This window comes from Erinaceus europaeus, chromosome 1 (assembly GCF_950295315.1).
Source record: "Erinaceus europaeus chromosome 1, mEriEur2.1, whole genome shotgun sequence".
Lineage (NCBI taxonomy): Eukaryota > Metazoa > Chordata > Mammalia > Eulipotyphla > Erinaceidae > Erinaceus > Erinaceus europaeus.
The window spans coordinates 202,401,999-202,429,920 of NC_080162.1; the positions used below are offsets into that span (position 1 = coordinate 202,401,999).

Sequence of the window (27,922 nt, forward strand, 5' to 3'; positions counted from 1 at the left end):
CTCATATTCAAGAAGAGACTTAAATCCCATTGGAAAGATCAACCCTGCAGGCTAGTCTAGAGGAAAGCAGCCAAGACCACTCAGCATGTAAGTTGGTCTGCACTGGGCAAGTGCTGTAGCCAAGACGATTTAAAAACAGTTGGGGGCCAGGTGGCAGGGCAGCGGGTTAAGCGCACATGGTGCAAAGCACAAGGACGGGCTCAAGGATCCCAGTTTGAACCCCTGGCTCCACAACTGCAGGGGGGGAGGGTCACTTCACAAATGGTGAAGCAGGTCTGCAGGTGTCTGTCTTTCTCTCCCCCCCCCCACCTCTATCTTCCCAGAGCCTCCTCTCTCAATTTCTCTGTATTATTCAATAAAAAAAAAACTAGTTAATTGAGGGGAGGTAGGCAGCGGTGCACCTGGTTAAACACCTACATTACAGGGTACAAAGGGCTCAGAAGCCCCCGGTCCCCACCTGCAAGAGGAAAGCTTCACTAGTGGTGAAGCAGGGCTGCAGGTGTCTCTCTGTCTCTCTCCCTCTCTATCTCCCTCCTCAATTTCTCTCTGTCTCTATCCAATAACAAATACATAAAACAAAAAAATAATAAAATAGAACAGTTAATGGGGGTAAATGAGCTGAGGCAGACAGCCTCTGTGTGTGTGAGAATGTGTGTGTGTGTGTGTGTGTGTGTGTGTGTGTGTCTATATTTACATTGCACTTTTCTATTTTCCTATGGAGAAAAATAAGGACAATCATGTTGGCCCTGAATCTGACTCTTGTGCCTAATAGCTGAGTGTGAAAATCCCTCTGCATCAATACCTATGTGCTTATGAGGCGGTCCAAGGCCAGCAGGAGGTGACTCTGGGCTGTGAGGAAGGAAGTCAGAGACTCAGAGCATCTGCAGCTCACAGGGTTTGACAGACTGGCACACCAATCCCAGCTCTGATTTTTAGCTGTTTGAGTCGACTCTGTCTTCACTGTGAGAGGGGATATAATTATATGAATTGCTCCCCCAGGGAACTGTTGTAGGAAAAGCAGTGCTTTTCATAAAGCAGTATGCTGCTTACCATGTCAACTATTCCCTTCCTGATGGCTATTACTGTTTCTGGCTGTGTGATGACACAGACAGCACTGCAGTGTACATCTTCATAGAGAAATACACTAAAGTCTTCATGACGGTGTGTGTTCTGTTGTTCTTTCTCTCTTTCTTTCTTAACTTCCTTCCTCCCTCCCTTTCTTTCTTTCTTTCTTTCTTTCCTTCTTTTTGCCACCAGCTTTATCACTGAGGCTCATTGCCTGCATAATTCTACTGCTTATATAGCCATGGATAGCTTTGTTTCTTTTTTTCTTCTTTCATTTTCTGATAGCTGGTGAGAGACAGAAAGAGATAAAGAGGGAGATAAAGAGACAGATTCTGCTCTACTTCTTGGGAGATTGTCACCCATGCAAGTGGGGACCAGAGGCTTGAATCTGCTTCCTTGTATATGGTAATGTTGAGCTTTGCCACATAAGCTACCCTTTCACCCCCAGATGATCTCTCCCCCCGTCTCTCTTTATATATATATTCTCCCCCCTCCCCTTTTCTCCTTTCTTTCTTTCCACCAGGGTGATCCCTCAGAGTTGGTGTCCACACTGCAAATCCAATGTTCCCAATGTCAATATTTATTCTTTCTATTTTATTTGCTAGGACAGAGAAGTTGAGAAGGGGAAAGACAGAGAAAGACACCTGCAGACCTGTTTCACTGCTCATGAGGAATTCACCCTGGGCACAAAGCGCAAGGGCCGGCATCAGGATCCCGGTTCAAGCCTCGGCTCCCCACCTACAGGGGAATCGCTTCACAAGCAGTGTAACAAATCTGCACATGTCTATCTTTCTCTCCCCCTCTCTGTCTTCTCCTCCTCTCTCTATTTCTCTCTGTCCTATCCAACAATGATGACATCAGTAACAACAACAATAAAACAACAAGGGCCACAAAAGGGAATAAATAAATAAATATTTTTTAAAAATTGCCCTGTGGGGAGCAGAGGCTGGAACTCGGGTCCTTGCACATGGTACCGTGTGCACTAAGCCCGGTGTGGTCCCCTTCAACCTCCCCAGAGTGATTCTCTTACACAAGGGATTGCTGAGTCAGAAGATATACTTTTTTTCTCGGAGAAAATAAAAATGGATACAAATAAATATTTATTTATTATCATTGGGACTCAGCGCCTACATTTTCTTCACTGCTTACATGGCCATGAACATTTTCCTTTGTTCTTTCACTTTTTTTTTTCTTTTGATGAATAAAAGTATTGGATGTGTCTTTATGTAACATTTTAAAGATCTCTCACGAAAAGGAAACCATGGTTACATCTTGTTAAAGGATGCATTTTTGTATCATAGATAGAAGGTAAACACTTAGATAACATTTCAAGCTATGTTTCTTGGCCATTATAGTTAATTTTTTATTTCAAAAAAAAAAACTTACGGTGTGACTTACGTACCAAACAGGTCATTTATTTCAAGCAGACAATTCAATCATTTTAACTCATATTCATGGAGCTGTGCAACCAGCCCAATGTTCTACTTGCAGACTGTGCTCATCATTCCATAAGAAAACACCAGCTCAGAGTCATTCTCCATCTCTGTCCTCACCTTCAGTCCCTGGCGACCACCAATTCACTTTCCGTCTCTCTACAGCTGCCTAGTCAAACTGAGTCTGACTCATCAGCATAGATGCACAACGGCACTTCATGTGACCTTCCGTGTCTGGCTTCTTTAACTCTGCAGTGTTGTAGCAGGTCTCAGTACCTCCTTGCTTTGTGCTGCTGAATAACACTCCATTTTAAAACGTAGTCATCAGCTGATTCAGCTTTGAGCAGTTTCCAGTGTCTCACTACCTGTTACTGCTGAACAGTATACAACATTCCTTTGTCTTTATAATGTACGCACCATTTGACCGATCTTTGATTAGATTCCAATTTTTGGTAATTAAAAATAATAATGTTATAAACATTCCAGTATGACTTCTCTGTCTGGATGTATAGTATTTCTTCTCGGTGTGTGCCTTAGAATGAAACTGCTTAGTTCATAAGGTAGTTCTGTGTTTAACCTTTCTAGAAGCCAAAAAAAAAAAAATACTCTTGAAAGCAACCACAAGCAATGTGTGAATGTCTTAATCTCTGCGCCTTGTTCATGGCTATTATCACAGACATTCTAGTGACTGTGAACTGCTTTCCCACTGTGGCTCGGCTTTACGTTTCCTTACTGTCTGCCAATGCTGAAAGGTCCCTGGTATATCTTCTCTGGAGAACTATCTACCCAGATCATTTGTTTGGACTTTAAGTTATTCATCTGTTTATGGAGATATATATATATATATATATAGTCTACATTGTTTGGGGGGTAACAGAAGGTTTACAGTACAGTTGGCACACAGGTACGGATTCTTCATCTCCCTGAGATAGGAATCTGCAAAACACATTCACCCCACACTTGGGTCCTTTTCCCACCATCATGCTTGAGATAAATGCCTTAGCAGATGCCTGACTGAAAATATCTTCTCCCATCCTTAAGCTTTTCACTTCATAGATGACATCTCTGACAACTCAAAAACGTCGTAATTTTTGATAACATTGATGTACCTATTTTCTGTCTCTGTGGCTTGTGCTTAGGAATTCCCGTCTCAAGAGACCCTCCCTTGTGAGGGACTGGGTGGCAGAGGAACCAGGAGAGCATGATGCATTTTACCAGGTACAAGGACTCTAGTCTGAACCCTTGGTCAGCACTTGGGAGCACCATGCAGAGGGAAGCATCAGGAGTGGAGAAGCAGTGTTAAGGTGTTTCTCCTTTCTCTCTACCTCTCACACTCTCTCTGGAATAAAAAGAGCTCACTGGGCACAACTGCCCCCAGAAAAATAATCCCTAGCAGCAGGGGCCAGGTGGTGGTACACCTAGTTGAGTGTACACATTACAGTGTGCAAGGACTCAGGTTCAAGTCTCTGGTCCATACCTGCAAAGGGTAGGCTTAATGAGTGAAGCAGGGCTACAGGTCTCTCTCTCTCTCTCTCTCTCTCTCTCTTTCTCTCTCTCTCCCTCCCTCCCTCTCTCTCTCTGTCCACCTTTCCCTTTCAATTACTTTCTGTCTCTATTAAAAACAAATAAAATATTTTAAAATAATGGAAAAGAAATTACAAAGAAACTCTATCAAGAAAGGAGAGAAGGGAAGAATCAGAGAAATAAAGAAATCACTGTTGGGACCAGGTGGTGGTGCAGCTGGTTGAGCACACACGATCCAATGCGCAAGGTCCTGGGTATTAGTCCTCACCCCCACCTTCAGTGGGAAAGCTTCACTAGTGGTGAAGCAGGGCTGCAGATGTCTCTGTCTCTCTTTCTCTCTATCACACCCTTCTTTCTCAATTTATGGCTCTTTATCCAGTAAATAAATAATGATAATAACAAAAATGTTTTAAAAAATTAAAAAGAAAATAAATAAATCACTGTTTAAGGCTGGGGGTACCACCAGCTAATGCTCACATCCAGTGGAGAAGCAGTTACAGAAGCCAGAACTCCCACCTTCTGCTCCCCAAAAACTACCTTGACCCATACTCCCAGCAGGGGAGAAGTGACAGCATGAAGATAAGAGGGCTCTGAGCTCCAGCTCCATCAGCACCCAGAGAGAGGAGGAAAGAAGAGGGGCATATGGAGGTTGTAATGTTGTCATAATGTTGTAGAGGAAAGGATTGCAAGGAAAATGGGGCAATTATGCAAAATGTGGACAGATAGTTATAGAGATGATGGTTGGCCCATGTCTACAACCTTAGGGGAACTGTGGTGGCTTGCAGTGGGGAGACTGAAGATTCAGAACTCTGGTGGTGGGAATGATGTGGATCCAAACCCCTACTGACATATAATTTTGTAAAATAAATCAAGTAAAAAAAAAAATAAGAAAATCACTGCTTAATCCATAATTCATCAGTACCATTTTGAACACACACACACACACACACACACACACACACACACACACACACACACACACACCTTTCACATCTTTGTTCACAGACTACCCTGTTGGAAGGTTAAGTTTTGGCATAATTTTAGTTACAAAGTGACAAAGAAAAAAGACATCTCCAGGCAGTGGGTCCAAGGTGTGTCCTCAGCACTTTACAGGCTGTCCTCAGTTTGTACTCACGAAAACCACTGAACCCAAGGACAGCCGGAGTCCGCTTTCTCTTAACAAGTGGCAGGGGTCTGGAAAGCAGATATGACTCTGACTCGCCCCACATCCCCCACTGCTGGAGAGACAAATCCAGACTGTGTCCACAGCCACTGCACCACCCAGTCTCACATGCCAAAGGGGTCAGGGAGGGAAGCACCCAGCAGATTTCAACCTGCCTCCTCCAGACATCTCTGCAGACACTGCTCCCCACGGGGCTCCGCCCCAGGATCAGCCCCATCTCTGAAAGCACAGTCTGGAGGACTCCTCTAGCCACACATGGGCGTGGAAGTCTGCCAGGCACTTGTTTGGCTTGGAGAATGAGAGGAGCTAAGCCTTGGCTCTACTCAGAACAGATCTTGCTCTCCTGTCATGCTTTTTTCTCCAGGTTCTTACAGACTTGACAAAATGCCTTTCCCATCTGTCGCAAACATTACATCTAATTGCCCCAGTCACCTCAGGGCTGTCAGAAACCACCGAAATGCTGGGTGCTTGAAAAGGACTTGTCTCCCAGGCAAAGGTGTCACACTTTCCAAAGTGACACTGAGTGACAGCCCAGACTACTCCCGGCCCTTCTTGCAAAGGGAATTTGGGCTCCATCCTTAATGAGTGACTCAGAGACACGCCAGGTCCATGGCGCTTTACAAGAATCACTTTGTCGGCGGTGTACCTTGTAGAAGTGCCCGTGTGCTTCTTCTGGTCTTTTATTCCTGGAGCTTTGTCTCAGGGACCAGCTGGCTCAGAAACAGGGTGAGCACGACCGGCCTGTCAAGAGGCCAGATCTCGGCCTTTCAGGATGACAGGCTGGGGTCGGATCATGGTTTCATTTCTAGATAATTTATTTTCCAGCAAGTTAAATAATGGCTATTTTAATTAGCACGGAGTTTTTAAATGATGCATAATTGCCAGGCAGGGGTATACCTGGTTAAGCGCTCACATTACAGTGTGCAAGGACCCAGGTTCAAGCCTCTGGTCTTCACCTGGTGTGTGTGTCTCTCTCTCTCCTCTCTCTCCCTCTCTTTCTCCCTCTCCCTCCCCCTCCCCTTCTCTCTCTCTCTCTCCCTCTCTCTCTCTCTCTCTCTATTTTGCCTCCAGGGTTATCTCTGGGGTTCAGTGCCAGCACTATGAATCCACTGCTCCTGGCAGCCATTTTTTTCCATTTTATTGGACAGGACAGAGAGACATTGAGAGGGGAGGGGAAATAGAGAGGGAGAGAGAAAGACAGACACCTGCAGACCCGCTTCCCCACCTGTGAAGCTTCCCCCTGCAGGTGGGGAGCCGGGGCCTCAAACTGGGATCGTTAGTGCAGGTGCGCGTGCTTTGTACTATGTGCGCTGAGTATGTGCGCTATGTGCAGGGCCCAGCCCTTTCCTTCTCAATTTTTCTGTCCCTATCCAACAATAAACAAATGAATAATAAATAAATAAAATTGGTGCATAATTGACACACAACGTTTAGTCAGTCTTCAGTGATTCACACTTGTCCATATGGCAAAGGGGTCACATCAAACCTATCATTTTTCTTTCCTCGGCCTTTTGCGACTATTGAATACACCATGCTGACTTTGGTCCCCAAGCAACACACGTCCACAATGTGTTCTGAAACCGGAGGTGTGCACCTCTCGATCCACTCCACTCATCCTGCCCTCCTCCCTCTGCTGCTTTGGATTCTAGCTGAGAAGTTGACCTCCTTATGCCTCAGTTCCCTCAGTTGTGGAGTGCCCGCCTCACAGACTTGATGAAGGGGGTCCACGTTACACGCTCCGCAGTGTAACTTTCCTCCCGGCTCCCACAGCTCCTGTTCATCTTAGTTCCCTTGGTGCTTCCAGTAGGACCTGCCAGCCCTTCACTGACCAATTCTACATTGTCATTCTCTTTTCTAAATTTAGTATTTTATTTATTTAATTATCTATTGAACAGAGACAGCCAGAAATGAAGAGGAAGGGGGAGACAGAGAGGGAGAGAGACAGAGAGACACCCACAGCCCTGCTTTGCCACTCGTGAAGTTTTTCCCCTGCAGGTGGGGACCCCGAGCTTGAACCTGGGTCCTTGCACTCTGTACTGCGTATGCTCAGCCACGTCCGCCACCAACCAGCCGCCGCCATTCTCTTCAGTACTTTAGAAAATAATCTTACAATGTCTAAATGGTGGTAAAGGCATATGGATTTAGAAATCAGAAAGACCTGTCTTCTAATCTCTGCTGTCTCTGACCCTTAGTCACTGTGCCGTATACAAAGAGGGGAGGGGGTCTCTAGTCACACCTTTTTGGTTTGCTGTAGTGATGGTGAAGTCAGCACATAGGATGGACCAGGTGGGAACTTTAGGAGTGGGCCAGCCCTTGGCCGGTGCTGTGTTCTCGTCTGTGCGCTCCAGGTGGAAGGAAGCCGTGGCAGGTATTCTGCAGCTGTGAGCAAGTACCTCCCCCTCAACTGAGATCTTGCCACTCTGATCTTAGGAGAGACTGAACCACTTGTTTCATCTACAACTTCTGTCTCCCGCAGCTGTCCATGAATACCTTAAGAGACACAGGTCCGGAAGACTCAGGATCCTAGCAGAGTGTGGGCGAAATAGTTCAGCCAGGGCACTGCTTGGCCATGTGTGCAGCTCAGGCTTGAGTCAGGCCCCCAACACACTGACATGGTTTGTGTCTGTCTGTCTCTGTCTCTGTCTATCTCTCTCTTTCTCTCTGTCTTGTCAAATAAATAAAGAAACAAACAATAGCCGGGGCTAGTTATATGAAGCTAGAAAACCCTATCAACAAATACCATCCTCTATCACCTCTGCACTGTCTTCTCCACTTCCCGTCTGCTTTGCTTTTCATGCTCCTTCCTTCTTTCAGTGCACAATTCTGACCAGTTCCGACCAGTTAGTTCCCGAGCAGGAGAAAGGTCCTGTGTTACCTGCTCCAGGAAAGTACAGTGTATCCAATGTTTGAGAGGCAGCTAGGGATGGAAGACCTGGTGGACACACAAGAGACGGGTCCTCTGCCTGAAGGGCCAAGATGGCTTCTCAGAGAACAGCACCACCAAGAGGCGTGACCCGAAGAGAGGATCTGACTCTCGGGGGGAACCCACGCTAAGATAAAGGGAGCAGAGAGAGAAGGGACAGACAGAGCCATGGGAGCTGGTTTCATGTCTCTGGAGGGGAAATCTGAGGACGTAGCACTTGGTAGAGGGTAAAAGAACCCTCTAATGAGGACAGCACTGACAGCCCTTGAACCGAAATTCAAGAAGGGGCTCTCGGGCCACCTCTCCTTTGTGGACCCTCCCGGGAGGCTCTGGAATAATGGGTCAGGGCTGCCACTTGCTGAGACACTTGCTAAGGTGCAGATGCATCTCTGTGAACTAAGGCAATGAGCTGCGGAATCTCTGCTTGACTCCAGGAACCATGTTCACATCTGACTCAACGTTAATTCTATCAGTTTTGCCAGGTGAAAAAATGAGTATAAATCATTATAGACTTGAGGACTAAAGGAACCTTATTTAATTTTGTGCTCACAGCGTGGTAAGTCACGTCAGACTTCAAGTCTCAATTTCTCTGTTTGTAAAATGGCTACATAGGAACAATCTGGCATTCCCATTTTACAAATGGAAAAATATGGTTTCTTTAGTCCATGAGTCCTCACCCTGACTTCAAGTATAATCTCACCTTTCACCCTTTCACCAAGTACAGTCTCCCAGTTTACCAACTGTGTGTTCTTAAGAAAAAAAAAAAAGACTTATTCTGTTTATTGCACTAGAGAGAGAGAAGGAAAGAAAGAGATTGATTCACATGAAACACAGAAAGAGAGACTATCTAGAGAACCCAGTACCTGTATATAGTCCCTGTGATCAAACTGAGAACCTCTGACCAGCAGGTCAAGAGGCATTGCCAGTGAAATTTTTTCCCAGTCAACCAATGGTGTGTTCTTAGGAAAGCTATTTGGATTAGCAGTGCCGCTGAGGGTGTGGATAGACCTGCCAATGTCCATGCCAAGCAGAGAAGCAATTACAGAAGCCAGAACTCCCACCTTTTGTTATATAGATAACTGGGAAATGTCACGCATGTACAAACCATTGTATTTTACTGTTGACTGTAAATCATTAATCCCCCAATAAAGAAATTAAAAAATATATATTTAAAAAATAGTGCCTCTATTCACTCAAACGTAACATGAGATTAACAGGAATTTGATCTCATTCATTTATAGAAAGGAGTCGACAAGGCCCATAGGTGTCAGCTTTCTATTCAGTAGTAATAGTCAATAAAATCACAAATGATAGTTCAAAGAGATCTTCTGAAATTTAAATGAACTAGGAGATTTGAAAAATACTTTGTTTTCTGGGGCCAGATGGTGGCACACCTGGCTGAGTGCACATATTATAATGTTTGAGGACCCAGGTTTCAGCCCCTGATCCCCACCTGAGGGGGAAAGCTTCACAAGCAGTGAAGCCGAGCTTCAGGTCTCTGTCTCTCTCCTCCAACTCCTCCTTCCCTCTTAATTTCTGGTTGTCTTTACCCAATAAACAAATAAAGCTAATAAAAATAGTTAAAAATTACTTTGTTTTCTATCAAGCAATATACAGGTATCAGTTGGTATCTGTAACGTTACTGTTACTCAAATTAAAAAAAAAAAAAGGAGTGAACTATTTATTCTCCAATCTAAAAGAGGCTTTGGAGGTTGACATTTTCTTTGCAAGGATATCTCAAGCTTGTCTGTCTTCCTGTCTCTCCCGGCTGTCCCATGCTGCCAATGTAATTAGCTATGGCTCAGTGGGGAATGAAGCAGTCACTGGCTGATAATCTCACATCTGTTCAGTTGCTTATAAATGGATGATACCATTTTAAATCATATCAGGGCCAGCCTGAATCTTGCTCTTCTTCAGATAACGCCAAGGATTGAGGTTTTCCAGAATGGAAGCATGAGAAGGGGACTCCCAAAAGCCACAGTAACTATATCAAAGACCTCAACCTGGTTTTGTGCTGTTACAGCTCATTTAGAGGTGGCCGGGCAAGTTGATTGTTATTATTTTGTTATAAGATGAAAATGCTAGGGCAGAGCAGTTAGGAGGACTGACTCCAGCACGCTGAGAAGCTAAGCTCAGAGGTTTTATCGCTAAGTGTCCAGCCAAATGTTTCTATCACCTCAGGGGTAAAGCTGGCTTTGCTATGCCACGAGCTAGTCTGTTATCATCACGACACCATGCGTATCTTTGGGTACTTCCTATCACCAGATGCTGCAGGGAATCCAAATATGATTAAGGCTTTAAAGAAGAATGTGAGTATTTGTGCGTCGTGAGGAAGTCAGAAATGAAAGCAAAACTGCAAAGTCTGAAAGTAAGCTGAATTGAAGATCTTCCCAACTTTCAAGAAATTGATAAAGTCCATAATCACTCTCACAATGCTGAGTGCTGAGTAGCACCTCGGTCTCCCCCAAGGCGGATGCAGAAGAAGGTCTAGGCTGAGCAGTGACAGAAGAGAAGAGCGCCGGTGAAACAAGACATGTGCGAGTCAGCCCAGCGGAGCAGTCCCGTGGACCCTGAGCAGTGCTGGGATCATAGGCACTGCCATCCCTGAATGGTTCAAAAATCTCTGTGTAGGGCCAGCAGAATAGCTCAAGTAGGTAGTGCACTGCTTTGCTCCATGCACGGCCTGTCTGAGTCCGGTCTCACCACACTGGAGGAAGCTTTGCCGCTAGGGCCTCCTGCACTCCCTCTCTGCTTCTTTGTCTCTGCCTCTTTACATGTGGGGGAAAAAAAAAATACCAGAAGAACAAAGTCCTAGTGATGACAAATATATATATATATCTTATGCATAACTTCTGACACCTTGCTGGCAACATAAACAGAGGGCCAACATAGATTTTGTATAACACATATGTGCATTAGATTTCTGTGACAGATTTTCTTGCTATAAATGGTATTAAAGCAAAATGTGAAGTATATACTGTGTTGTTACTGAAAATCATTTGTACATGGAAGAAAATGTCTCTAAGAAAACCATGAGGAACGTATAGTTCCCATACTGCATCTTATTTGTCAACAGAGCAATTCTTCTGTTCATATGAGAAATATATTTGTAATTGGGGCTGAGTGGTCCAAAACCATGATGTGCAAGGGTCAGCTGTAGAGTGGTTATAAAGACTATTTTTCTCTTTTCCTGTGAATAATTCTAGTGTCAAGAGACTTCCTAAAAAACCCTAACAATTGGGGGCCAGGAGGTGGCGCACCCCGTTAAGCACACATAATACTAAGCTCAAGGCCCAGTGCAAGGATCCAGGTTCAAGTCCCCACCTGCAGAAGGGAAGTTTCACAAGCAGTGAAGCAGGTCTACAGGTGTCTCTCTCTCTCTCTCTCTACCTCTTTCTCTATCTCTATCTCCCCCTCCCCCCTCTCAATTTATCTCTGTCCTATCCAATAAAATAAAAGAAATAGTTGACAGGAACAGTGGATCTGTAGTGCCGGCATCAAGTCCCAATGGAGGACTTGGAGGCCCCCCCCCCAAAAAAAAAAGAAAAAAAAGAAAAAGAAATTATAACAATCTAGTAACATAGGACCCACTCCAGATGCAGAATTCAGTTCATCTAGATTAATCACTCATCTGGTTCTGGAGTTGAGTTCAGAGCTATGGGCATAGCCCACTTCTAGAGAAGCAACAGGTTTTCAGGACATCTAGAAATTTCAAGCTTAATCTCCCTCCATCTTCTGGTGGTTGTGTGTCCCTGAGAGCCTGAAGCCTTTTGTGACCTCTTCCCATCTCCTAGTCTTCACACACCCTACTGGGAGTCATTAGTCAACCTTCCTTTGTGTGCTGTTTTGCAGTTAAACGGAAACCCTGCTGAGATTCAGGGCCCAGAACTTGTAGCATGAGGCTACTTCTGGGTCAGTGCCAATAAATTCTGTTTCCCTGCACCCCCGTATCATCACTTTTGTTCGGATTCCCTGTTGACATTGCCCCAAAGCTCACGCCTTCTGACTGTGGGTCCACACCTCTGTTACTCCTCTGTGTGAACTTGAGGGGTGAGGAGGGGGAAAAGAGCCACTTTTGCATATTTCTGCTTGCCTACCCATTCCCAGCTAGGCAAATCGCCCACTCCATCCTCTGCAACACTTGCTTTGCACCTTGCCAGGGTGCCCTGCGCAGAGCACAGCGGGCATTTTCACAAATGTCTAAGGAGGTGCCAATCTAGTGCAGACTCCCTTCTAAATTTAGGAGCAGGCCTGGTGTTTCTCACTCATTCTCAGTAACTACGCTGAGTGAGGTTTCTAAATGAGTGTCTCTGGGTCTCTGTGTTGGCCCTGCTGGGCGTTACCAGTCCTAGACTGTGGCCTCAACTACAATGTTTCTGCACATGTCACCGGCAGCTATGTCTTTCCTGTGAAGTGTGGGGCGGGGGGGCGCAGGGGCCACCCCCACATGACCACCTGTCAGGCCCAGCTCACACAGGCCTAAGTCAGCATTCCACAGCTCCTACGGCCGTCACCAGCAAACCCTCTGGGCCTTGTGACAGCTTCCCTTGCTCAGGACTTAGTTGCTATGAATTGGAAACTATACAATTATTTGTCAAATTGAACCCAGATCAGCCAGGTGTGAGCCTCTTGCTACATTCCAGTTCTATTGTTCTCACTCTCTTTCACTTTGTCGTATTTTTATATTGCTACCAGAGTTACTGTTGGGGCTCAGGGTGCCACCACTATGAATCCACCACTCCCAGCGGCCATTTTTCCTTTTTTTTTTTTTGTAATTTTATTTATTTATCTTCCCTTTTGTTGCCCTTGTTGTCTTTTTATTGTTGTTGTAGTTGATGTCGTCGTTGTTGGACAGGACAGAGAGAAATGGAGAGAGGAGGGGAAGACAGAGAGGAGGAGAGAAAGACAGACACTTGCAGATCTGCTTCACCGCCTGTGAAGCGACTCCCCTGCAGGTGGGGAGCCCAGGGCTCGAACGGGGATCCTCATGCTGGTCCTTGCGCTTAGCGCCACCTGCGCTTAACCCGCTGCGCTACCGCCCGGCTCCCCCATTTTTCCTTTTTATCCTCTTTCTCTTTCTCTCTCCAATTCATATTAGATAGAACAGAGGGAAACTGAGAGAGGGTGAGGAGATAGTGAGAGAGAGAGAGAGCTAGACACCTGCAGTATGAGCAGTGAAGCAGACCCTCTGCTGGTGGAGAGCAGGGACTCAAACCCGGGTCCTTGCGCTTGGTGATATGTGCACTTAACCAGGGGTGCCACCACCTGGCTCCTCATTTTCTTACACTTCAGATGCCTGTCTACAAAGGAGTTCTTTTAGGGAGCCACTTACAAGCTGTAGCCATCATGACACCTGACCTCCAAACAGAAGAACAAGTGTTCAGCCAGAGCAGTGTTCTCTGCATAACTTCACCCTCACGGCCCTCGTTTCACACGAAATACCTCGCCCTGCACTGGGCTGTGCTATTTCCTCAGTCAGCTCATCTAGATCCTGGGGGAAGCCATTGTTCTGAATGCTTCCACAGTGGAGCGGTGATGTCTCACCCAGGGACACAGGTGGACTCTGGTGCCCTCTGCTTCAAGCCTCTGTCAAGCAGAAACTCACTTAGGCCTGTTCACTGGTGACAGAGGGAAGCGGTCAACACTGGGAAACGGAGAAAAGAGAAGCTACAGCTCTGAGCCTGCCTTCTCAAAGCCTATGAGTTTGGAGCGTGTGTGAGAGCAATAGGCTTGGCCTCCCTCCTCTGCCTTTTAATTAGAGGGGGAAAAATACGAGTGTGTGCGCGTGTGCGTGTGAGCCTTTTAAAACCCAAGCTTAGCCTGGACAGTAAGAATCAAGCTGAACAGATTCCCAAGAGCTCTGTGGAAAAAAAAAAAAAAAAGAAGTGAATGATGCTGTCCCCTCCTGCCCTTACAGAGAGAAGCTGGCTCAGAGTGGTTACTGAAAACAGGAACCTGCCTTCTACTGGTCCCCTCCCCGTACCTTCCTCGTTTTCTTGAGCAGAACAGAGGAAGTGTGCAGCTGGTGTAGCAACTGCTGTCTTGATAGCATGGGCCCTTCCACGCCCACCGGGGCTGGCTCACTCCGCTGGAGCAGCAGCAGCTGATGGGGAGCCTGTGACAGTCCCAGGGGAGGCCATGCCCAGCTTTTGAAGGTACTTTGAGGGGGGCATGGCATGGGCTTGCTAAAGGAGACTGCAGGACGCTTCAGATGAGCAGCTGTCAGGGGCTGGTTTTAAGGAAGGAGGCTGTGAGCTCTCTGAGAGCAGAATCAGCTATGAGAGAGTTATCAGCTAACACAGACGCGGGCACAGTCAACTGCTCTGTCAACGTCAAGAGAGATGGGGGGGGCAGGTGCAAACTGGGTGCGTCCGGCCGCTGGAGATTTTCCAGCTAAAACAGAGTCTGGCACAGAGCAGCCTTCCTACCAGAGTGACTGGAGCTTGCTGTCAGATGTCCTGGCTGCCAAGTGAAGGCAAGTCATTACGACCTCTGCAGACTGGCACTTTCTTCTCTTATAGAAAGGGGCTAAGGTGCCCAGTTCTCATAGCTGCTGGGAAGATTCAAGGAACTACCCTGTGCAGAGAGGCAGCCGAGTAGGGCTGCACAGATGCTATTCACTTCCGTGGGTGCATGGGGCTCGGGAATCTGACCGATGACAGTAGTAGTTGTAGGAGTCCAGGTGTGAGGCCTTCCTTTGGAAAGATGCTATTATTAGTCCGTAATGGCACTAACTAAAGGTAAGTGGCTGTGGGGGGGGGGGGGGAGGATAGGACTAAGGAAGATGTAACTATATGTGGAGCATAAATCCTGAGAACGAAAGAGTTAGAAAGAATTTTGGAAAACTAGGACTCTCCAAAGAAAGTGGTAAACTCCTCACTCAGTCTGTTGTAACAAAAACTCAGTCTGCTGTGTCCCAGAAAGCTAGTGTCAGAAAAAGAATTTGAGCTTTGGACTCAGACTGTGCTGTAGGTGGGTGTGAAGGGATGGAATAAGTCACACTGAGCAGCACAAAAAAAAGTTTCTTTCTTACAATCCTCAAAATATCCCCCACAAGGTCATGATTACTGGGGGGCAGATAGACAGCACAGCAAACTTGTATGCATGACTCCCCAGCATTCCCAGTGACTCCACACGCAGTCCTGAGAAGTGCTTTGGTCTCTCTCCCTCTCTCACAAGAAGAAATTAATCATAGGGCTGGTACACCCAGTCTCCATCTGTGGGAGGAGGAGAGGGGGGAGCCTCACGAGTGATGAAGCAAGGCGACAGGTGTCTCTGTCTCTCTCCTTCTCGCTCCTCCTCCCCTTTCAGTTTCTCTCTGTCCTCTCAGATAAACAAAAAAAAGGAAGAAGTCTTAAAATGTTTGGTTATTATTTGCTTTTGACAGGTGAGGTAATGAGACTCAGAGAGGTTAATGGATTTGTCCACGTCACACAGCTGGTAAGAGTCTTCAAGGGGCAAATCCAGGGAGGTGAACATCCCAGGAGTAGCTAGCATGTACAGGGCAGGATGAGAATGCATCTTCAAGATGGAGCTTTATGCTGTGGGGGAGACACAGCCCGTGGTTTTCACAGTATTGTTGTGTGTCTTTCTGTGAGACGCTGAGCCCTGAGTCTGTCACACTGGGCTATGGTCTTCCTCAAATTGGACAAGTGAACCCAACTCAGAGTTATGGAAGAGTTGAGTGTCATTGTTATGCTCCAGTGGAGAGAATTCTGCCCACATCTGTTTAATATGCTCTGAGATTTTGGACAAAGTTTGCATTAAGACCTGGGAACAGACAGCCAGAGGTGTCTTTAGATGCCTACATCTCCAACAGATCTAGAAACTGAGTAGCAGAGCGGCTTCATGAAAACCTGCTGTTTCAATCAGCTGGGTTGAGTCTCAACTGCCAGTGAACTGTGAGACTCTGGGCCAGCCATGTGGCCTCGCTGAGTGTTGGTTCCCTCCTTCAGTAAATGAAGCCCAGTTTCCTTACATGCCTGTAAGAGGTTTAAGTTATATACAGTATGCAGAAGACACTAAAGATGGAAGGGTGGCTAGAGACAACAGTCCTAAACTAGGAAACTAGGGCATAATAAACTACTTCAGTCTTCTAGTGGGTAAACAGCAACCGAGTGAAGTACAATGGGTCAGACAGTGGAGTTGAGGATATGGACACTTCTAATTTGTTCTGAATCTTTATTTTATACCTTTATATAAAATCTACCATGTTTTATATAAGTATATGTGTTTTATGCTTATATTATATTTTATGATTCTAACTGAACTATACATAATAATCCTTGTTACTTATTCGTGCCTGTTCTTCTATCTGATATGAATGAAACAGAAATGAGTAGGTCTGCCGGCAGCAAGTTGAAACCATTTTCCAAAGACAGAATAAACATTTCCCCACTCTGAGCTTTGAAAGATGCCACTATATCTCCAAAGGGAGTATGCTTTAAAAAAAAATAAAAAGATTAAGAGAGTCTTCAGTCTAGTTATCTCCAATCAGCTTCCTGTATTACTGATCACTGCTGGTTTTTAATTTTCTATTTGACCTTAAGCAAAGACATGTTTTCCTTATGAGCTCTGAGAGAGGCTGGAACTTGAATTCTCATTAAGGGTTTCCAGTAGGTCAGATTAGATCACTTTGTTCTTGTAGGCAATTTGAAACCCTGTTAGCTCAGTTACTAATCCACTCACTCATGCAGACAGCCAGACATATGCACAAATGTATATTCATCCAACCTTTCATCATCCATCCATCCATCATCCAACCATCCTTTCATCATCTTTCCATCCATCATCCATCCACCTATCCTTCATTCATCTGTCCTTTCATCACCCATCCATCCACCAATTCATCCATCCATCCATCTATCCACCACTTCATTCACCCATCTATCCATCCATCCATCCACCTACCACTTCATCTACCCATCCAGCAATCTATTCATCCTTTCATCATCCATCCATCCATCCATCCATCCATCCATTGATCCACCAATCCATCCATTCATCCACCAACTATCCATCCTTTCATCATCCATCCATCCAAGCATCCATCCATCCCACACCTCCTTTTCCTTAACACTTATGCCTCGAGGACCTACCATATGACTGACTTCTTGCCTTTCTCATCAACCCAAAGGTTCCAAAGGAAATACATAGTCTGTACTCAAAGCATTTCCTCCCCCCTGAGAACCACCAAGGGAGGAGAGGGGAGGGTGTGTGTGTGTGTGTGTGTGTGTGTGTGTGTGTGTGTGTGTGTGTGTTTCCTCACATCAACCATGGGGCCTCAGGGTCACAGTGGTTTACTTGTGCTGTCAGTTCTGCAAAGTCACAATTTCCTCCTTAGCAACGAACCCTCAGGCAAGCTGGAACCAAGGTCAGAGGACTTGTGACAGGGAACTAGAGAATGTGGAAAAGCTTGAGGACAAAGTAGAAATTGTCCTTCTGAGTGTCGTGAGGGGGAAATGACCCCCCCCCCGCCCCCGGTAGGGCCAGGCTGCCAGTGAATACTCAGCACTGCCTGCTCACATTACCATGCAGGTAACTCAGAAACACTACCCTCTCACACAACAAATTAAGCAAGCACGGCACTGGGTGGTGGCATACCTGGTTGAGCACACATGTTACAATGCACAAGAAACCTGGTTTGAGTCCCCAGTCCCCTACCTGCAGGGGGAAAGCTTTGCAAGTGGTGAAGCAGTGCTGCAGGTGTCTCTCTGTCTTTCTCTCTCTCTCTATCCCTCCTTTCCCTCTTAATTTCTGGCTGTCTCTTTCCCATTAATAAATAAAGATAACTTAAAAAAATTAAGCAAGTGCTTCCTGTGGACCAGGCACCAATAGATAATGTTATTCGATTAAGGATTATAACAGACATGGACCACCTGCTCAGGAGAGTTTTAGCCATGGTGGGAGTATATAGCACATATTCAAACAGACCCATGAGGAGTTGTGGTTATACCATGAAAGGGGAAAACAGATTCCCAGGACAGAGCAGAAGTGAATTAAGTTGAATTCTCATTTCACCCCAGAAGGTGGCCATGCTTTCTCATCTATAGGTGTGTCTCCCCCCCCCCCCGCCCCACACCTTTGGAGTCACGTGGGCAATCAGCATCAGACACATGTCCTCTGAAGACAGACACTAAACTCTTTACCAGAAGTGTCAAGACCCACTTCTCCACTCAGCCTCTATCAATACACCCGCTGCACCTTCTGGTCAATACCTGGTATATACACAGCCCTCTCACACACAAAGTAGTGTCACTATGAAAAAGAACAAGTTCAGGGGTTGAGATTGGTGAGAGAGGTCAGCCTATAGCTCTGCTTAAGGCTGATGGGGGTGACAGGTTCAATCCCCAGCACCACATTATGCCAATGGAGTAGTACTCTGGACCTCTCCCTCTCTTCTCCTCCAAATCTCTCTCCCTCTCTCTCCTTCTCCCTCTCTCTCTTCTCTCTCCTTTCTCTCTCTCTCTCCCTCAATAAGCTTACCATGGTTCTTAAGACATCAAGTAGACCAAGTGAAAATTAGGGAAAATATTGGGTTGACTCTAACTCTTCCCAGCACTGAAGTCACCCACCCAAATGTCCTGATGTACAAAATTGACAACCTGTCCTCAGGACTACAGGACTCAGTGCAGGACAGACCGCCTTGTCAGTCTGTCAGTCTGGTCAGTCTTGATTGGGCAGTGGCCTGTAAGCAGGAGAGAAGCTTCACGGTGGTCGGACACAGTCAGGACCTGTGGATACAGAGTCTGGGACACGGCAATTCCCAGACACGTGTGTGGTTTCCTCTCATCCCATCAGCACTTTTGGTTCTTCGACATTTGTCATTGGAATTAGCACTTTTATGCTGGGATAAGCATAACTGAAAGAATCTGAGTTGGGAATAAGGGAAGCAGAATTTGAAATCTGAACTGATTGCCCAACAAGTTGATTGACCCCATCAGCTTACATAACCTCTCTGAGACTCAGTTTCCTTTTCAACAAAATGGTAGGCTTTCAGGGTACCACAGAAGTCCCTCATTTATTTGCAGAGTTAATACCTTGCGTATGTGCGATTTTACCACTCTGGCGCCTTTTTTTTTTTCATTCAGAGAGAGAAACTAAATCATCAGAACTTCTCCCAGAATCATTTCTGGGTGCTGACACTCAAACCTGGACCTAGTGCATGGAAGGCATGTACCCTGCTCTGTGAACTATGTCTCATAGCCCTCAACGTAGTGCTTTACTTCTTTTACTTTTATTTTTATTCCCACCAGAGTTATATAGCTGGGGTTCAGTGCCAGCAGTACGAATCCACCAATCCCAGCGGCCATTGTTTTCTTTCTTTTTGTCTTTTTCTATTTTATTGGATAGGACAGAAAGAAATGGAAAAAGGAGGGGGAGACAGAAAGTAAGAGAGAAAGACAGACACCTTCAGATCTGCTTCACCGCTCATGAAGCGTCCTGCCTGCAGCTGGGGAGCCAGGGATTCAAACTAGGATTCTTACAGGTGATGCCGTGTGTGCTTAGACGAGCGCACCTCTGCCTGGCCCCTACAGAGTGATGTCATGTGAGTTTGTGAACACTGTTTCTACAACTTGGACTTTATAATACTCACTGACAAAAACAACATTTTCTAGGGATGTATGACTACCTGGTACTTCTCCGACCTTCTCCCCATTGTTAAGAAAGGACTGTTGGGAGTCGGGCTGTAGCACAACGGGTTAAGTGCAGGTGGTGGCGCAAAGCGCAAGGACCGGCGTAAGGATCCTGGTTCAAACCCCCGGCTCCCCACCTGCAGGGGAGTCGCTTCACAGGTGGTGAAGCAGGTCTGCAGGTGTCTGTCTTTCTCTCCCCCTCTCTGTCTTCCCTTCCTCTCTCCATTTCTCTCTGTCCTATCCAACAATAACGACATTAATAACTACAACAATAAAACAACAAGGACAACAAAAAAGAAAAAACAAAACAAAACAAAGGACTGTTTTCACATGAAAGAAATGGGCAAACACTAGAAATAAGAACACCCCCCACCACCTCCACCACCAAGCATCACAGCTGTTAGGCATTCACCAGCACACCACCAGTCTACTGTCTCCCATCACAGTGTATGCTCAGGTCTTAGCCGCTCCTTTGAGCTCCTGACAGCCACACACTGCGTCCCATCTGTGAGTACAAACAGATCTGGTCTCGCGTCACAGTCCCTTGCTGGAAAATCCCATAAAGACTCGCTAAAAATACAGTTCACACCCAGGGCCCTGCAGGCACCCCCAAGATAGGATGATGCTGACAAAGGACAGTTCAGTGGTTCTCACCCTTGCAACCTACTGACCCTCTGTAGTAAAAGCAGCGCCCATACACCTCCCACCGAGCCATCGAAGACTTCCACTCGTACGACTGTGCAGTGTGTGGTTACTTATCTCTATTTATTAGCCACCAGAATTGTCACTTTTGACAATTGGGAGATGGCGCATGCACAGAAGAATCCACCACTCCCGGCAGCCATTTCTTCTTCTTTCTTCTTTTCATTTGCTAGGATAGAGAGAAGTTGAGAGGAGAAGGGGAGGAGGAGAGACCCGTGCAGCACTGCTTCTCCACGTAGGAGGCTGCCCTGCTGTAGGTGGGGACCAGGGGCTTCAGTCTGGAGCCTGCCACACTGCCATGTGTGTGTTCGACCCGAGGCACTGCCCCGCTCCTGTGGTGCGTTTTTCTCAAGGGATTTGCTCAGTCTATTTTGTGAGCCACATTGGTGATTCATGCTTGTGAATAAAAAAGCTAAAGGAAGTCTTGCTTGACAGTCCCCGGGCCCAGAACACATATACCTTCTATAGTAAAGTCTCCTTCAGGGCCAGGCAGTCATGCACGTGGTTAAACACACACATCACAGGGCACAAGGACCTGGGTTCAAGCCCCTACTCCCCACCTGCAGGGGAAAAGCCTCAGGAGTGATGGAGCAGGGCTGCAGGTGTTTCTCTGTCTCTCTCCCTCTTCACCTCTCCCTCCTCTCTTAATTTCTCTCTGTCTCTATCCAACAGTAAATAAATAAATAAAATACCTTTAAAAGGCAAATCTCCTCCTACCTCCTCTTGTCAAAACCCACAGTTAGCAAGTTTCAGGATCTTAAAGGAAAGCATCATTTATTCTCCATTTTCTCATTCTGTATAATTGTGTATCCCACAATCTAGTTTCATAATAATTTTATTTATGATTCCCTTTCTATAACCAATACTTATTTGCTTATTTATTTTCTTCTGTGTTTGATTTCCCTCTCTGTCTTTTTTTTCTTTACTGGGGGGATTGACAGTCTACAGTTGACACACGTAAAATACATTAGTTGATATGTGTCACATTTCTCAGTGTTCCATATAACAGTCTAACCCCCCACCTAGATCCTCCTCCACCATCATGTTCCAGATCCTGAACTGTCCCTGCCCCCACCCCAGGGTCTTTTGTTTTGGTGCAAGACCCCAACTCCAGTCCAAGTTACCACTACTTATTAAGCCAGCCAGGAGACAGACTATGTAGAAATATAAGAACTAACCTTAGGCCTACCTAGCCCCCACTGATATTCTTTTTTTTTTTTTTTTTTGGGTATGTGGCCTTGTAGGAAGAAGGGAGATTCCAGAGCTCCAAACAGGTATTAGCGTTTCTCCTGGTGCTAACTCACACCTGCTCAGCCAGCTTTTAACTAAGCTGCCAAAAACAGAGTGGAAATGAACCCCTGAGGCCAGCCAAGCTGGTCCCTTGCTTGATTTTGAAATCAAACACAATAATCTTAGCCAATGAAATGGAAATATCCTTTGTTTAATTTCACATTATTTCTCAGAAAGGCTTATTGTTTCTAGTTGGTTTGGTCCCTCTTCCCCCTTAAAAATAACTTTATTAAAATAGCTTTATAGACTCACCTATTAAAATGCATTTATCTGCAGAAAAAATCCTTATCACTCTGAAGTATTTCAGCCCTCATCTTAAAAAGTGTGATATTTTGACATACAAATAACAACTTTCAAAATAATTTTATAATAAAATGGAGTTTTTGTTCATAAATGTTGAATGAAATACCATCTAATATGACTAGAATAGGAATGAAATTGAAACTTTTCCAATTTTCTCTCCAGGAGTCAAGGTCTAAAACATAGCAATTTCAGGTTGAAAATATCAGTTAATGGAAATAGCACATACTTAGGAGGTCATCGTTGCTGTGACTTCATGGACATGCGATTTAGCGAGACACAGCATGAATGCTCTGAACATTCTAACTGCATAATCAGAGGTTTCCAGATGAAGACAAGCCCAGGTTCTCCAAATCCCTTTCTACGTATCTGTTGTGTCTGTTCAATTTTGGTCTCATTTGAAGTCTCAAATTCCATTTTTCTGGGATAGTGAAACAACTCCAAAGTTTTGGAGAGACCAAGACAAATAGGGCTTTGGGGACATTAATAATTATTTCTTGATAAGAAAGCAATTTGCTTCCTTCTTAGTTTAGTAATTTTGTTTTGTTTTGTTTTTTTAATTAAAAAAATTTTTATTATTTATTTTTCCTTTTGTTTCCCTTGTTTTATTTATTTATTTATTATTTTTTTATTTAAGAAAGGATTAATTAACACAACCATAGGATAGGAGGGGTACAACTCCACACAATTCCCACCACCTGATCTCCATATCCCACCCCCTCCCCCACTGATATTCTGACTTCTCAGAAAATTTGCTCAGAATCTAACAAACTCCCCATCTGAATGGTCCCTTATCCTGTCAAGCCTATGTATGAAGGATCCTCTAGGGGTAACAGCTGATCTAGAAAAAAGTAAATACATAAAGCAGTGGGTGGGATGCTTTTCACTTGTATTTCAGAGAGATACTGAAACTCCGTCATGAAAGACTTTTGTGCTCATTCCTCCACACCAGGCTTCACACAGACTCCGCCAGCTCTAGGGTGAGGCCACACTTGCTGTGACACACGTATTTGCTACAGCAAACAGACCAACCTCAGAGACTCAGAGCCTTGCCCAGGCTGTCACACCTCTCCTCTCCTCTCTAGTCCTGACCGTGAAAACCCAGCAAGGCAGATGAGGCTATATCTACTTTCCAAAGATGAAGACAGAAAATAAAAATGAAAAGAGATCTGATATCTTAATAAGAAGTGAAACTGAAATTTGCCCGCACCACTGTCCCCACGTCTGACTGCTTCCCCTATTCTTCTGAAATGACCGTGAAAACATCTTAGGGACACAGCATCCGTGCTAATCTGGTATAAGGTTTAAACCACACCTCCTTTTGGCCCTAGAGTGCATGAGACCCCCTTTTGAGAACTAAGGGCAGAAGGCGCCAGAATACAGGTGCTCAGACAAGCGGGTTGGGTCTGATAGCCAAGATGGCAGAGGGGCCATGTCTCTCCTGGAGTGACTCAGTTCTGGGGAGGGAGCTGTGAAACTTACTGAGCGACCTCTCTCAGTCCCCTTTCTGTAATGTCAGATCACCGGATTGCTATATTATTTTCTAAGCACTCCAGTTTTGTTTATCTCCTTCTTACTTAATTTTATTTTTTTAATAATTTTTAACTTTTTTCATTGATTTATTATTGGATAGAAACAGGGAGAAACTGTAATGGGAATGAGACAAGAGAGGGAGACAGAGACACCTGCAGCCCTGCTTCACCAGTTACGAAGCTTTCCCCCTGCAGGTGAGACCAGGGGCTTGAACTCTGGTTTTCGTGCTATAGAATGTGCACACTTAACCAGGTGTGCCACCACCTGGCCCTGCTATCTTATTTTTAGAAATATTTCTTTACTATTTTGAATTGACAAAAACAGAGAGAAATTTAGAGGGGAAAGAGAAATAGAGAAGACGAGAAAGAGGGACACACAGGGCGCTGTTTCACCACTTGTGAAGCTTCCCCCTTGCAGGTGGGGGACCAGAGGGCCTGGACTTGGGTCCCAGTACCCAGATAAGCCAATGCCCCGATCTCTGGATTGTTGTTCTGTAGTGGGCACTTTAAGATGTCCTGGGATCAGGATGTCCTATGAGGACTAGAGGGACAAGATTGCTGAATGGCCAACCTCAACCAGCAGCTGGCTTGGATCTGTTCGGCATATTTAATTTCTTCCTGACCAGAGCTCGGGCCACGACCAAACCACAGACTCACAGGGAAGAGAGAACAAGGTGGGGGTGGGGGCAGGTGCGGCTTATCGGCAGGGCAGCTGCTCTCGCTCTAATGAGAGAGCAGGCGTCTATGTGGGTCACAGGGTGAGCGGCTTGCCCCCCGAGAGGGAGATGCACCTGTGGACGAGGTCAGGATGTGGTGGGGTGCCCCCGGAAATCCTGTGAGATCCTCGGCAGGGAAACCAACAGATGCCAAGCCCCTGTCCTAGCTCTGACGGTCCCTGGAAAAGAGTTCAGATGACAGGTGGCAATGAGAAGTCCCCAGTCCACTGGACAGCTTCCAAGGACAGTCACGGCAGTAGAAAGTTAAAGGGCCAGGAATGGTTTCTGGGCCATCCCTTTCCCATCATATTTCAAGTCCCTGAGATACAAAATGGGGAAGGAACTTGCTCAAAGGGACGTGTGCAGTGAGGTAGCTGGCCACACCAGACTCTCTAGGGATCCAGCTTTGGTTAACATTTAACTACTATTGACCAAACTCTGCTTTAGATATGACATGTCATTTCTTCCTCAAAATAACCCTTCTGGGTAAATATCTGTATCCTAAATTAAGGCCCAGAAAAATACAATAACTTGCCCAAAGACACACAGTCATTAAGTTGGGAATGGGAATCTGAGTTAGGATTTGCGGCTCTGAAAAGCCCTTCAAGATCCCCCTAGCCATCCCGTGACATGCTTTTCATTCTCATAGCAGCTAATACAGGTGCATAGACGCTTGGAGACCTTTATTCAGGTGGAAGGAAGAAACTGATGAATGCCGCTGGTAAAATCAGCATCAAGGGGGCCGGGTGGTGGTGGCACACCAGGTAAGCACACATAGCACTAAGCACAAAGACTAGTGCAAGGATCTGGGTTCAAGACCCCGGCTCCCCACCTGCAGTGGGGGGGTGTTGCTTCACAAGTGGTGAAGCAGGTCTGCAGGTGTCTCTCTTTCTCTCTCCTCTCTGTCTCCCCCCCTCCCTCAATTTGTCTCTGTCCTATCCAATAAAAATGGGGGAGGGAATGACTGCCAGGAGCAGTGGATTCATAGTGCTGACACTGAGCCCCAGGGATAACCCTGGAGGAAAAGAAATAATTAAATAAATAAATCAAAGCACTATCAACATCGAGAGGAAACAGCGAGGAAAATTCGCTTGAAACACATTGCCTAGGTGCAGGCTCAGTTTTTGTAAAATGGGTATAGTGTAAGCACAGCTAGTTTTAATTTCATTTTTCTCTCTTTCTAGAAAAGGTTTATATTATGGTCATAAACGTTCTTTAAAATAATGTTGTGAAAGGCTAGGAAACGTCCCCTACAATTTGCTTCTGCCCTTTTTGCCCACACCAGGCCACCTTAGAGGTCCCAGAATGGCTGACTGTCAGGGCAGCCTTTAACTCCCTCTCCATCTACCACACACCCCTGCCATTCACCTCAGGACTTGGGCTACCCAGCATTGCCATGTAACTTCCAAGGTACTCCTGGGGACCTCCACGGCCCCTGCATTAAAGATTCCCCCACATGTCTAGCATCCTGAAGTTTGCAGCGATGGGGTTTAAATTTTTTTTTAATTTTTTAATATTTATTTATTTATTTATTTATTTTCCCTTCTGTTGCCCTTGTTGTTGTTTGTTTGTTGTTGTTGTAGTTATTGATGTTGTCATTGTTGGATAGGACAGACAGAAATGGAGAGAGGAGGGGAAGACAGAGAGGGGGAGACAAAGACAGACACCTGCAGACCTGCTTCACCGCTTGTGAAGCGACTCCCCTACAGTTGGGGGGCTGGGGGCTTGAATTGGGGTCCTTAAGTCAGTCCTTGTGCTTTGCGCCATGTGCGCGTAACCCGCAGCACTACCGCCCGACTCTCATGACGGTGTTTAAATATCCCTTGCCTACAGTATTCTTGGAGCAGACCAGAGGGCAGGGAGACTGGGCAGTACTTCCCTGATGGTGGAGAATCCAGGTTTTGGAGTCAGGCAGACTTAGCTGTAAGTGAAGAGCTACCTCTCACTGAGTATATAACTTTGGGCGAGTGACTTGGGCTGTTATGAGCATATCTCTCATAAAGGGCTGGCCAGCCGCAACAGTGTGGTGTTTCAGAGTTACTGCTGTCGGGAGCGGCAGATGATGGACAGAGGGTCCCTATTTGTGGCATTCTTCTCCCAGAAGTCACAGCAGCACACGGAAATGGACGTGTAGCTGCCAGTTGTGGAAAGAGAATTCCAAGGCCTCAGGGAAAGCCACAGGTCTAAGGGGGTTGTTTTCAGGGACCCAAGAGGTGCACACCTGTTACGTACAATACGCAAGGAACTGGGTTCGAGTCTGTGGTCCCCACCTGCAGAGGAAAAGCTTTGTGAGTGGTGAAGCAGTGCTGCAGGTGTCTCTCAGTCTCTCTCCTTAGCTCTCCCTTCTCTCTCGATTTCTGGATGTCTCTAATAAACAAATAAAGATAACAATAAAAAATTTTAAAATATTAATTAAATATATATATTAAACAAGGAGGTTATTTTCATAGGAATTCCCACATTGGCCAAAATTTCCAGCAGTTTGTGGATTTATTAGAACCTGGACCTTCCTTGCCCTGAGTGGAGTACCTCCAACTCTCTCCACCGGCTTCTGTGGAGGGGTTCAAACCACCTTCCTTTTCCACAGTGAAGCCTGCCTTTATAAGACCAAAGTAGACAAGGTGCTCAGAGTAGTTCTCGGCTTCCCATTAGGGCACGGGAGACTGTGAGAAGCCTGTCTGCTTTTACTTCTTAGATAACACTGAAGCCCATAGTAAAAAGGCCCCATCAGCTCAAGTAGACATTGATCCCCAGTTCCCTGTGGCTCAAGTTCTCACCAGCAGTTCCCTGGCGGGGGTGGGGGGTAAGCTTCTCATGCTGTGTCCACAATGACCAGAACTTTCACTTCCCCCCCCCTCCCCGCCAGCAAAGTTATCCCTGGGGCTTGATGCCTACATGACTCCACTGCTCTCAGCAACTTTTGTTTTCTTTCCTCAAAATAGAGGGTGAGATATTGAGAGAGACAGAGAGATAAGGAGAGACACCACAGCACTGCTCCACCATTCAGTTTTACCCGCCACAGAAGCTCCCCCTATAGCGACCTGGAGCCTGAACCCGGGTTCCTTATGCATAGTGACACGCATGCTCTAGTGAGTGAGGCACCTGCCAGCCCCTGGTGGCCTTCCCTGCACCCTGTGGACAGTCATCAGCTTGACCCTGGGGAGATTGTGAGAACTCTGAAGCCAATAAGAACAGGCGTTCATTCTGCACCACTGCTCTGTGAGTGTCTCACTTTGGAAGCCTGAGACAGTAAGCTAGTGGGTGACTTCCATGCCAAGAAGGCAGAAAGAAAATCCGGCTCTTGGGCCTGCGGGAAAGATCAAATGCAAGTGTGTCTGAGGATTCTCTACGGGAAGGCGGGCATCAAATACAACAGAATTTGAAGAGATGGGAGATAAAAAGCAAGGCTTGGATTCTGTCTAGTGGGACCTCTTAGGAATGACGAGAGCTTCTTTGCCCCATACCCTTCACAAAGTCATCGTGTCTGCATTGTGACAATTAAACGGGGAGAGTGGTTCTCTCTTTGGAGATCCACATTTCCACTTATCTCGTTTTCCACAAGGGTGAGCAGAAGTCAACATCACACAAAGATGACAGCATTTGTCCAAAGGCCAGGGG

General features: G+C 45.9%; 2 protein-coding genes across 3 annotated transcripts in view; one reads left to right on the forward strand and one right to left on the reverse strand.

The window, feature by feature from the left end:
* Positions 1-27,922, reverse strand: part of TG (thyroglobulin) — a 302,611-nt gene that overhangs the window by 63,630 nt on the left and 211,059 nt on the right. The window lies entirely within an intron of this gene.
* SLA (Src like adaptor) overlaps positions 1-27,922 on the forward strand; it is an 80,893-nt gene that overhangs the window by 20,787 nt on the left and 32,184 nt on the right. Inside the window, exon 2 of one of the 2 annotated variants that reach the window (XM_016187589.2) lies at positions 14,046-14,283. The gene's annotated coding sequence lies outside the window, so the exon portion shown is untranslated. Of the gene's footprint in view, positions 1-13,801; positions 14,284-27,922 lie in introns of those variants that run through there. The other variant, XM_060201305.1, reaches the window with a different exon arrangement.